The following is a 12,608-nucleotide window of genomic DNA, read 5'->3' on the forward strand; positions in this document are numbered from 1 at the left end:
AACATATGAGAATGTCTGTTTCCCTCAATACTCCCAATACTTGGTATTATTACTTTTCCAAATATTTAACAATTACATACTCTTGTTATTTTAAGCATTTCCCTGATTAAGACTAACGTTGAATATCTCTTTATTGGTGATACTTACTTCTGCCTTGGTAATATTTTTGTGTATGTATGTGTATGCCCTGTACTCACTTTTCTGTTGTGTTGTTTCTTTGTATACAAATGCCATTAATTCATTGTGAAGTGTTGTGGGAGAGTCTCTTAAAATCTGTTCTCCATTTTGTTGCCTGGGCACATGGCTAGAGCACAGTCCCATCTCTTTTGCAGTTACGTGTGATTATATAACTAAGTTCTGAACAGTGGGTTTTCAGCAGAAATGCCTTTGTTATGCGTCCTATTTGCCTTTTATCCTCTTCTTCAGTGGACCCAGTAATGGCTATGGTGGAGCTTTGAGGTAGCAGGAGACTGGATCCCCGAATCACCATGTCGGGTAGCTGTCTGCAAACTGTGAACCCCTACTCTGGACTATTAGATGAACAAACAGACCTCTGTTATATTTGAGTTACCATACATTTTTGGAATGTACTATTTGTTTTAGCAGTTTAGCCCACCCTAATACAGCTGTATTGTCTAATTTATTCTTAGTCCATCATATGTATTTGACCACATATCATGATGTCTTTAAAGGCTGCTTAGAGAAAAATGCACATGCAAAGGGATTTGAAAAGGGAGGCCAAAGAAGCAGGAGGGACAATAGGATATGCAACATTGTGGAAGCCAAAGAAAAAAGTATTTCAAGAAACAAGCCACGATCAGTCATGTATCATACTGTTGAGAGGCTAGGCAGAGGCTAACAAGTTCTTAATGACTGGTTCAGTGCAAAGAAACCTCTGGAGTCAGGATTCCATGACAGAAGTATTAGAAAGATTTCCTGTGATGAAGGCACCTTAATATCTAAAAAGTGAATGATCTACTAAATGTCTGTCTTCTGCCAATGAACGTGCCAAACCTGTAAACAGTCTGGAAGTTGCCCACCCATGCCCTTGAACGCAGTAAGAGCACTGTTCAATCTGAAGTGTTGATCCATACATCTCTGCAGGCCTAGACATCTGGGTGATTCCAGCTCAGCCCACTAGAATTTATCTGCAGGCAGGTCCTATGAACCACCATTAATACTCTTAGAAAGCCACGCTGGCCATTCACACCTGAACTGACGGTACCCTTCACAGAAGTCACAACATTCATGAGTAGCAAGTTCTTACCTACTACTCCCTGCTGTCTGAATGTGATATATCAACTTTCAATTTTTCACCTATACTTTATTAACTCTCTTATTTTCTCAGATGAGACTCTAAAAATTACTACTAGGGACAGAACATTCTGGGTTACTGAATCTCAGGACACAAATAAACTCTCTCACTTACAAGAAAAAAAGCATGGTAAAATTTGATTGCACATCCCAGTTAAGGAGTTAAAATTAGAAAAAATATATTTTGTCATTTTCTTCCTCTCTCCCAGGCTGGAGTGCAGTGGTGCAATCCTCAACCTCTCGGCCTCAGGGGATTCTCTCATCTCAGCCTCCCAAGGAGCTAGGACAATGGGCACACACCACCACACCTAGCTAATTTTTGTATTTTTAATAGACACAAGGTGTTGCCTTATTGCCCAGGCTGTTCTTGAACTCCTGGACTCAAGCAATCCACCCACCTTCGCCTACCAGAGTGTTGAGATTACAGGCGTGAGCCACTGCACCTGGCAGAGAAAATTAATCTTTTAAATTAAATGACCATGGAGACAATTTATCCACCATAAAAGTGAGAAATGAAAAGAGATTCAGACATGTCAAAAGACATCAATACATATGCTTATTAAAAGTATATGGTATTGTGCTTTAAAAACCTGAAACTGAAGGTGACTTTTATAATTACCTATGACATGTGAAGTCAGTTATCCTTAATACATTCAGAATGACACATTACGAATGAATAGATATTAGAGCTTTCTGCTCTGCTGCTTATAGAAACATCTGATGAAGGACAAGCACTTGGATATGTCACCTATGTCTTAAGAAAAAAATAATGAAAAGACAATAGGAAAAGGTAGCGTTATTCTATGCTTCATGTTTTTAGTAATTCTGAGCATGAAATTATTTTTTGAAGAAAATTTCATGTTTCTTAATTCAAAATATGTAACAAGTTTCAGCTACAGAGTTTTAAGAAGCTTCAGTCTTACTTGATTCAAAATGCTTATTAGTTCCTGGCAATTAAACAGCATACACGCTATCCATTTTAAGGTAATTTATCTCTAGTTTCTTCATAGGAAATTATTTAGAAAGCCAAATGGAATTTAGCAGTAGAAATGGAAATAGGGTCTATTCTTTTACTTCTGCCTTCCCATTATATAGTATTAAGGTTTTAAGGCATTTCTTTCATAATCAATTTTATAAATTACTCCTATTAATTAGCAAAGAAATTAAGGGAATATTCACATTCTGAACAATAGAAATTATCCAGAATTCCAAGACACTAATTTATTCCATAGAATTTTGAATGGATTACGTATGAAGTTGTTTTGTTTTTGCATCTACAGGATGAAAACACAGAGATCCTTAATGTTATCAAGGATATCTTCAATGTGTAAAAAAAATTATTTATCTTTTCAGATTTTATTGCTGTCCTGCATATTTAAGTAGACCTTTGTGTCTGCTGAGTAGAATGTCATGGAAGAGGAACCCATGATAGCCTGCTGAGTCTAGATCTGACACACGTATTACATTAGTAAATAAATACCATCCTCAGAAATCCATTGCACTTAGTCTCTCCTTCTCTTGCAGTGATTGTCACAGTCTACTTTGTTTTCTTGTTACTGCTGAATGTTTTTTCTACTTCTCTGGAACATGAGTTCTTCCAGACAAACCTGTTTTTTAGTCTTCACTGCATCCTCTCAGTGCCCTGCATGTAGTTGGCTCTCAGCACAATTTTGATGAATAAATGACTTCCAAGTGATCTAAAGCATGTTCCACTTGGCTTTTTTAAAAAAAGTTAACCCAGCCGGGCATGGTGGCTCACACCTGTAATCCCAGCACTTTGGAAGGCTGAGACAGGTAGATCACGAGGTCAGGGTAGATCACGAGACCAGCCTGGCCAGCATGGTGATACCCCGTCTCTGCTAAAAATACAAAAAATTAGCCAAGCATGGTGGCACATGCCTGTAGTCCCAGCTACTCAGGAGGCTGAGGCAGAAGAATTGCTTGAACCCAACAAGCAGAGGCTGCAGTGAGCCGTGATCGCACCATTACACTCCAGCCTGGGTGACAGAGACTCCATCTCAAAAACAACAACAACAGCAACAAAAAACCAGACAAAATAGTTTTGTATATGAATGATTTCCCTAAGAGATGTAGTAAAACGCTGCTCCTAGCCCTAATTAATTAGACTAGGAGCAAGGCAGAAAACCCTGGTAAATAATTAGGCGTTATTAGCTTTGTCACCACAGTGGAGGGCAGTTTACTGAGGACTGTACAGAAACCTAACTCATGGAGCTGATTATTGGTCAACACATTTCGACATTGGTCTTTAGAAAAATCATAATCAGACTTGCACAGTATGCAGAACTACTCTTCATGATTTGTGGTATTTTCTCTAAATACTTTGCTAAAATATTACTAGTGTTATACACACACAAAATAAAAGTGCAGTATTTTTTAATTTAATATAATTCCTTCACATTTTTCTACTCTTTTCTTGGTCAAAATATATCTCTGTCTCTATCTGTATCTCCATATATTTGACTTTGTAAGCTCTCTTCCATGCCCAAATCTGGCATATTTCTGTGTACTTCCTGAGGGCCCTCTATAAATATTGCAACTAGTTGATTAACTATGCAAGAAGGCTTCCCAGATGTTGCTAGTCTGAAATTTTACTCCCCTTATGCCTTAAATGTTCATTGTAACACCACTTTTTGTGGAATAGAATCATGTGCGATGATGTCTTGAGAGACAACTACTATAAGGTTCTTTCTAGCACTTGTATAAATAAACGCCATTGGCTGAGTGATATTGTTTGGCTCTGTGTCCCCACCTAAATCTCATCTCAAATTATAATCCCCATGTGTCAAAGGAGCGACCTGTAATCTCCATGTGTCGAGGAAGGGAGGTGATTGAATCACTGGGGCGTTTTCTCCCATGCTGTTCTCCTGAGAGAGAGTGAGTTCTCATAAGATCAGATGGTTTTATAAGAGGCTCTTCCCCCTTCACTTTCTCCTTTCTCTCCTGCCACCATGTAAGATGTGCCTGCTTCTCCTTCCACCGTGACTGTAAGTTTCCTGAGGCCTCCGCAGCCATGCAGAACTGTGTCAATGACACCCATTACCTTTATAAATTACCCAGTCTTGGGACTATTTTTATAGCAGTGTGAAAGCAGTTTAACACAATGTCTTCTAATAAAAATGTTGCCATTTTACTTCATGACAAATTATGGTATAGTAAGGCTTTGGTTCTTTCATCATAAAATAATTGGGATTCTTTCTGTTTGACTGAAAAACGTTGTGTTGATAGCCTTAAAACTATTTTTCTTCAGTTGCATTTATTATATTTATAAGTTGTAAGGACATTTCATGGAATTCCAGGCTATATTAATTTAGAGGTGAGCCTCTGGGAAGATAATTGGTCACCAGTGGCAGTGAACCATTCCTTTGTGCATCTTTAACAGCTCAAAAGCTTATAGTTTCAGGCCTGAATGGAAGCTTGAAGGTAGAGTCACACCACCTGCTGCTTGAATAATCCAGTTTTCACTTGATAGTCCCAACTTTCAAATATTTAAAGACATCATCATATCACGCCTCTTCTCCCCAAAAACTCCAGATCAGACTAAGCTAAAATTAAGTTAGAAGATTTTCCTCATGTGATATAGTTTTAAACCTCCTCACCCATCTGAGTTACTGTCTTGGAGTTGGATTTGAATGCTAGCCGCATTAATTTATTATGTATGTAAAGCTGGACATGTTTTAAAAAACATTTTGAACTTCAGCATTTTTTTAACCTGTAAAATGGGGATAATAATAATAATAATACTTATAGAGCTGTCAGGATGATTAACTGAAATAATCAATGCACATGGTTGGTGCTTAGTAAGTATTCACTTCCTTCTCATTTTTAAAGTGATTTGTGGAATGGTCATATTCCATGAAGAAAGGTGTTGTGATTAAATTAGTCAGAAAAATAAATAGGGTTAAGCAAAGTTACTTAGATTTTCTAATTACATGGTTTTCAGAGCCTTTAACAGGTTGACATGCTTTGTGAATCTCCAAATAAATATGGTTTGAAGCATTTCCCAAGTTTATTTGACCACAAAACCCTTTTTGAGTAGTACACAGAATAACATCTTGTGTTTTTCTGAATATGATGTGAGAAAGGTTGTCCTAGTGGGATCTTTGGATGCGTTGCTTTGCCCTCTGGGCATGTCTGGAAGTATGATTGTCCCTCTGGGTCCTAGGAGTAGCCCATGCAGGGAAATTTATTCTGTGCAAACACAAAGAGGGAAAATATTTTCCCTCTGCTTCTAGTAAGAAAATAGAGTCTGCAATGAGCTAAGGGCTTAGGTCTTTTTGTTTCATCTATGATGTTGAGGTACAGTCCTCAGGTTTGCGAAACTCTGAGGAATTACTGTAATGAAAATACTATGAGAAATAAATTCCTAGGAAGGAGGAAAAACTGAAGATATTATATGGTGGGCTAGGCAGAATGCAGCACGCTGTCCCCTTGCATGAAATTAAATATTTTTGTTTATATGATGGAAAATCTGTGCTGATTCATTCTCATTAAGGCTTTACCAAGTTCATCAGAAAAAGTTTATAGAGACCTTGGGGAAAACTCAACAGGGGGGAATTTCCTGTTGGGGGCTGGAGGTGGGGAGCCAGTATTTTCCCTTTATTGGGGTTTGCTTTGTTAATTGGTGTTTGAAGAAACCCCATTTCTTTCATAGTTGAAGCTAAGCAGAATTAATGTTAATTAAAAAATCATGTTAGCATTCCCAGAGCACATTCAAGCCATTAGTTGGGAAAAGGCTTGTCTAAAACACTTCTCTCATGGCTTCGTTTGCATGGGGAACTGACCGTGGGAAGTTTCACCAGGACAAGAGAGGGAGCTGACAGTTTATTTCCGGAACATAGAAGGATGTGTTTCAAAAGACATTCAAAATAAAGAACACACCAAAATGTACCAAAAGTGGTTTGGTTTTCTGTTTTTTTAAAGCAAGGATGGAGCCATGCTTGAAACCTGTAAAACAGAATGCTTTACCCAAATGTGAGTTGGGGTGGAAATGCGTGGGGAAGCGTGAGCCTGAGCCTGTGATTGTCAGTATTCTATAGAATGGTTTTTAAACTTTGCTATTTGAAGCAGGCTATCTTTTTACTTGCTTGTATAAATCTGTACTGGGGTCTTTCCATTTAATCTTCTTTAAGGACTATTTTACTTCACACACAGAGGACCTCAATAAATAGATACATTGCCATCAAATCCCTGAGGTCTGTGTATTTCCCTTGGGTATAATTAACTTTAGTAGCTCACTAGACCTAAACAACCACCTCAGACAGTACAGTGGGGGAAAAGCAAAATCCTGAATATATTTTTCTGTGGGTTCTGGAGCCCACTGATTATTTTTGTTAAGGTATGAGTTACATGTTATAGAATAAGAATGTCTAATATTGAGTTACATTTAGGTAGAAGTCAACTGTCACTAACAGCCATTCTGAAATGTGAAATGACTTTCTAACTCAATGAAAATAATCATTTGATTGTTTATCCATTGATGTATTCCTCATTTCTTTTTAAAAACATCTGAAGAGGCTTATAACGAAGATTATATAGAAAATCAGTTTGATAGTGTAAACCTAGAAAATTGCAAATGGGATCTGTAGAAAGATGTGGTAGCAAATCTGCTAACCTGGCAGGCTAGTGCGGCTGCTCCAACTGAGTGTCCATTTTGATTCTGGGCTTCCTGAAAGGCAGAATTAAAAGGGAAACATTCTTGAATTATTTCCATTAGAATTGAAGAAACACAAACAAATTCTTATTTGAATGCAAGTTTTTCTAGCACTAAATTCTAAAGAAAAGAAATTTTGTCACACGTGCTTTTATAAGCACGTGATTTCTCTTTTAAAAAATATTTTTAGGCACACAAATGATTTATGAATACATTTAAACAACACAGAAGTATGTAGATTAAAAAGTTCAGGTTCTCCTTCATCCTTGCAACTTCACCCTTCCACTAAAAGTCTCGTGTGTGACATCTCTGAACTTTTTCTAAGACCCCCTTCATTTCCTACCACTTGCCTCATGTGTACCAAATACAGCATATACAGGGATCATATATATGGATTATTCTTCCGCTTACTTTTATTTATTTATCTATGCCTCGATGATCATTCATATCAATATAAATAGTGCTATTTTGTTTTGTAAAACTACTATGTGAATATTCTAAGATTTACATTCTCATATGTTTGAGTTGTATGCAATTTTTCTTCATTTGTTTGTTTGTTTATTTTTTGAGACAGGGTTTGCTCTGTTGCCCAGGCTTGAGTTCGGTGGCATGAACACAGCTCACTGCAGCCTTGGCCTCTGGAGCTCAAGTGGTCCTCCCACCTCAGCCTCCCAAGCAGCTAAGGGTGGCTAACTTTTAAATTTTTTGTAGAGACCAAGATCTCACCATGTTTCTCAGAATGGTCTTGAACTCCTGGGCTCAAGTGATTCTCCCACCTTGGCCTCCCAAAGTGCTGGGATTGCAGATATGAGCCACAGTACCTGGCCACAATTTTCAAATATTACAAACAATGCTATAATAAACATCTTGTGCATGTGTTTAAAATTTTTTCTCTAGTGGATATAATAGAAGTCAGAAAACTGGGTCAGAGGGCATATGCATAACAAAAATGACAAAGGGAGACCTTGTGATTAAAGGCAATGAGTTCTCAAAATCAGTAACTCTCAAATTCTTGGTATGAGTGTGTTACTATAGGTGCTCATGATCCTTGAAGAACATTCTTACCTACTGCTGATGATAATTCTATCATAGGAACACGCCTCCTATCATACCACGTGACATTTGACTTAAGCAATATAATGAAGAATCACAATTTCACATCTCAAAGAAGCCAGCCTGGCACACCAGGATCAGCTGCTCCTAAGGATGTTTGTTTTCAATATCTTGTGACTTGTTCATTTTGTTCTTGACTATCAGCATTTATGAGCAGATAAATAACACCTGTAAATAAATAAAAAAGTACTTGAGGTTTTTTTATTATTATTATTTAGAGTGAAAAGAGATCTGTTGCTGGATTTTAGAAGTTGAAAAATCTAAGTTTGGCATGTTGCAAAGGAAAATTGTTTGAGAAACACTGCTCTAGATTAAGTCAATGGCAAAAATAAGAAATGAGTTGTTATATATAATATCACCACTGAAATACCAATGTTATGTATAATACCACTACTGAAAGACCCATATTAAATTTTTAGCCAGTATTCCTTCAAAAAGATATGATATCCAAAAGGACTTTATAACAAATTTTAGGTGAATTCCAGGCTGATAATATTTTTAAGCTTTTCTAACTTATTTATATAGTTCTGAAATTTACTTCCTGCTTCCAAATCAGTTCATTTGAATATACACTATCAGATTTTTCTTCTGTTTGAAAAAACTCACGTCTTTAGCTGATATTTCTGACTTTTTTTTTATATTGTCTGAGAAGCAGAATGACTTCTTCCAGACAGGGATATAAACAATTCTAAAGCAATACTGAATAAACAGAGAGCTGCGGAAGCAGACTATAGTGTGTTTAAAAATTCCGTGGTTGTTCCTGGTACAACATGAGCATAAAGGAAACAGAACTTCAGTCTTAAGGTAAACACTTGCATCTATCAAATGCATACATCTTATCCTCTCTGAATTTGATGCCTTCTGAAAGGGAAGATTTAAAGTAAGTTGTATTGTGCAGAAGGCTTTGAGATTTAAGGCACTCAACAATTCCACTGATCTAGTGCCCCTCTATCAGCCCCCTTTTACTTGCTTCCTAGATTAGCCTCATTCATTAATTATTCTGGTCATACTTTAAGTAAAAGAGGAGAAAATGCAATGGCAGCCAATCACTTCAGAACTATAGACTTTACAAAAGAGACAAATGATGAGTACCCCCAACAAGCATGTTTATTTACAATATCCATAACTATAGAATACCTACAAAAATATGCCTTTGGTCTTTATGTTTTCTAAGTGGGCATGCAGTTGATTATTAGATGCTTTTAAGGATGTTAATATGTATGAACACTTCCGTCATCCTTTACCCTATTCATATGTCCACATGATATTTTCAGAGATTCTGACTTGGGGGATCTGAGGTGGGGAAATTCTGATGAAGGGTCACTGACTTAGAGAGTACCTTCATTCTCAGATCTCTCATTTCTTATAGAAATCATATTCCTCATCTGGCCAGTCTTGTAAGACCAGAATCTAGTGATGATCACCAAGAATGAACAAGAGAGAGCTGTGTCACTAAATCCCTCTCTTCCCAGTTTTCCTTGGATTTGCACTCTCACTTGATAATTTGAACCCTATTGCATGGCATTGCATTCCTGAAAACTGATTTTCATATCTGTATGCTGTTATTAATATTATCTATTTCTGGGCACAAGGGTACATGCTTGTAGTCCAAGCTACTTGTGAGGCTGAGGGGGAATGATTGCTTGAGCCCAGGAATTCAATGCCAGCCTGAGCAAAGTTGTAAGACCCTGTCTCTTTTTTTTTTTTTTTAATTTTACATTAGGTGTATACTATATCCAGCATTTCTCCCCATGTTATCCCTCCCCACCCTCCCCACCCTCCCCACCCCCTGCTTACCCTCCCCTACCCCCCCTCAACTGCCCCCAGTGTGTGATGTTCCTCTCCCTGAGTCCACGGGTTCTCATTGTTCAACCCCCACCTATGAGTGAGAACATGCAGTGTTTGGTTTTCTGTTCTTGTGTCAGTTTGTACAGAATGCTGGCTTCCAGATTCATTCAAGTCTCTACATAGGACACGAACTCATTTTTTATGGCTGCATAGTATTCCATGGTGTATATGTACCACATTTTCTCTGCCCAGTCTATCATTGATGGGCATTTGGGTTGGTTCCAGGTCTTTGCTATGGTACACAGGGCTGCAATGAACATATGTGTGCCTTTATAGCAGAACAATTTATAGTTCTTTGGGTATATACCTAATAATGGGATTGCTGGGTCAAATGGAATTTCTATTTCTAGATCCTTAAGAAATTGCCACACTGTCTTCCACAATGGTTGAACTAATTTACACTCCCACCAACTGTGTAGGAGTGTTCCTATTTCTCCACATCCTCTCCAGCATCTGTTGTACCCAGATTTTTCAATGATCGCCATTCTAACTGGCGTGAGATGGTATCACAATGTGGTTTTAATTTGCATTTCTCTAATGACTAGTGATGATGAGCATTTTTTCATATGTTTGTTGGCCTCATATATGTCTTCTTTTGAAAAGTGTCTGTTCATATCCTTTGCCCACTTTTGAATGGGGTTGTTTTTTTTCTTGTATATTTGTTTTAGTTCTTTGTAGATCCTGGGTATTAGCCCTTTGTCAGATGGGTAGATTGCAAAAACTTTTTGCCATTCTCTTGGTTGCTGGTTCACTCTAATGATGGTTTCTTTTGCTGTACAGAAGCTCTGAATTTTAATTAGATCCCATATGTCTATCTCGGTTTTTGTTGCCATTGCTTTTGGTGTTTTAGTCATGAAGTCCTTGCCTATGACTATGCCCTGGATGGTTTTGCCTACATTTTCTTCTACTGTTTTTATGGTGTTAGGTTTTATGTTTAAATCTTTAATCCATCTGGAGTTAATTTTAGGGTAAGGTGTCAGGAAGGAGTCCAGTTTCTTTCTTCACATTGCTAGCCAGTTTTCCCAACACCATTTATTAAACATGGAGTCCTTTCCCTACTGCTTGTTTTTGTGAGGTTTGTCAAAGATCAGATGGTTGTAGATGTGTGGTGTTGCTTCTGGGGCCTCTGTTCTGTTCCATTGATCTATGTCTCTGTTTTGGTACCAGTATCACGTTCTTTTGATTACTGTAGCCTTGTAATATAGTTTGAAGTCCAGCAGTGTGATGCCTCCGACTTTGTTCTTTTTGCTTAGGATTGTCTTGGGTATGCGGGCTCTCTTGTGATTCCATATGAAGTTTAAAGTGGCTTTTTCCAGTTCTGTGAAGAAGGTCATTGGTAGCTTGATGGGGATAGCATTTAATCTATAGATTACTTTGGGCAGTATGGCCATTTTCATGATATTAATTCTTCCTAACCATAAGCATGGAATGTTTTTCCATCTGTTTGTGTTCTTATTTCCTTGAGCAGTGGTTTGTAGTTCTCCTTGAAGAGGTCCTTTACATCATTTGTTAGTTGTATTCTTAGGTATTTTATTCTCTTTGTAGCAATTGTGAATGGGAGTTTGCCCTTGATTTGGCTCTCTGTTTGTCTGTTACTCGTATATAGGAATTCTTGTGATTTCTGTACATTAATTTTATATCCTGAGACTTTGCTGAAGTTGCTTATCAGTTTGAGAAGGTTTTGGGCTGAGACAATGGAGTTTTCCAGATATACTATCATGTCATCTGCAAATAGAGACTTCCTCCTTTCCTATTTGAATACTCTTTATTTCTTTTTCTTGCCTGATTGCTGTGGCTAGAATTTCCAATACAATATTGAATAGGAGTGATAAGAGAGGGCATCCTTGTCTAGTGCCTGATTTCAAAGGGAGTTCTTCCAGCTTTTGCCCATTCAGTATGATGTTGGCTGTAGGTTTATCATAAATGGCTTTTATCATTTTATGATACGTTTTGTCTATACCTAGTTTATTGAGAGTTTTTGCCATGAAGTGCTGTTGAATTTTGTCAAAGGCCTTCTCTGCATCTATTGAGATAATCATGTGGTTTTTGTCTTTGGTTCCGTTTATGTGATGGATTACATTTATGGATTTGTGTATGTTGAACCAGCCTTGCATCCCCGGGATGAAGCCTACTTGATTGTGATGGATAAGCTTTTTGATGCGCTGTTGCAATCGGTTTGCCAGTATTTTATTGAAGATTTTTCCATCAATGTTCATCATGGATATTGGCCTGAAGTTTTCTTTTTTAGTTGAGTCTCTGCCTGGTTTTGGTATCAATCAGGATGATGTTGGTCTCATAAAATGAGTTAGGTAGGATTCCCTCCTTTTGTATCGTTTGATACAGTTTTAGAAGGAATGGTGCCAGCTCCTCTTTCTATGTCTGGTAGAATTTGCCTGTGAACCCGTCTGGACCTGGATGTTTTTTTGGTTGATAGGCTACTGATTGCTGCCTCTGCTTCAGCCCTTGTTATAGGTCTATACAGAGTTTCAACTTCCTCCTGGTTTAGTCTTGGTAGAGTACAAGTGTCCAGGAATGTATCCATTTCTTCCTGGTTTACTGGTTTATGTGCATAGAGCTATTTTTAGTAATCTCTGATGGTAGTTTGTATTTCTGTGGGATCCATGGTGATATCCCCTTTATCTTTTTTTTTTTTTTTTTTTTT

At 37.6% G+C, this 12,608-nt stretch overlaps 1 long non-coding RNA gene across 3 annotated transcripts in view; it reads right to left on the bottom strand.

The window, feature by feature from the left end:
* LOC116533252 overlaps positions 1-9,720 on the bottom strand; it is a 49,740-nt gene extending 40,020 nt beyond the window's left edge. For 2 of the 3 annotated variants that reach the window (XR_004261177.1, XR_004261175.1), the window contains exons 1-2: positions 8,051-9,720; positions 6,947-7,000 (exon numbers count right to left, since the gene is read on the bottom strand). This is a non-coding gene — a long non-coding RNA (uncharacterized LOC116533252). Of the gene's footprint in view, positions 1-1,933; positions 2,069-6,946; positions 7,001-8,050 lie in introns of all 3 variants that reach the window. The other variant, XR_004261176.1, reaches the window with a different exon arrangement.
* Positions 9,721-12,608: the final 2,888 nt, after the last annotated feature.

This window comes from Sapajus apella, unplaced genomic scaffold (assembly GCF_009761245.1).
Source record: "Sapajus apella isolate SASKATOON/1434 unplaced genomic scaffold, GSC_monkey_1.0 scaffold81, whole genome shotgun sequence".
NCBI lineage: Eukaryota > Metazoa > Chordata > Mammalia > Primates > Cebidae > Sapajus > Sapajus apella.